We start from the raw sequence: 301 nt of genomic DNA, 5'->3' as shown, positions 1-301 counted from the left end.
TGAACCGGATTAGTGAAATACTAGCAGGCCAATTGCCATGGTCGTCTCTTTGTCTCTGTCAACACGAGAGACTTTTAGAGAGAGCGAGCCAGGCCTTTTTCTTGTGGCGCGGCTAGATTGAGCTAACCGGGTAAACGTAGCGGTTGATTGATTCGGTTAAAAAGAGACAGCTAGTGCTGTTTCACATGCTGGGTGAGATCAGAAACAGTTCCGCAGTAATTTAATGCGATTGACAAAAAAGAATCAAGGTGGAGTGGGCTGGCTGCAGGTGGGGAAACTCCAGCACAAGGTCACTAGAATC

The sequence above is a fragment of the Populus euphratica genome, unplaced genomic scaffold (genome assembly GCF_000495115.2).
Source record: "Populus euphratica unplaced genomic scaffold, PopEup_1.0 scaffold175.1, whole genome shotgun sequence".
In the NCBI taxonomy this organism is placed as follows: domain Eukaryota; kingdom Viridiplantae; phylum Streptophyta; class Magnoliopsida; order Malpighiales; family Salicaceae; genus Populus; species Populus euphratica.
Note: the sequence above shows the minus strand (reverse complement) of the source record.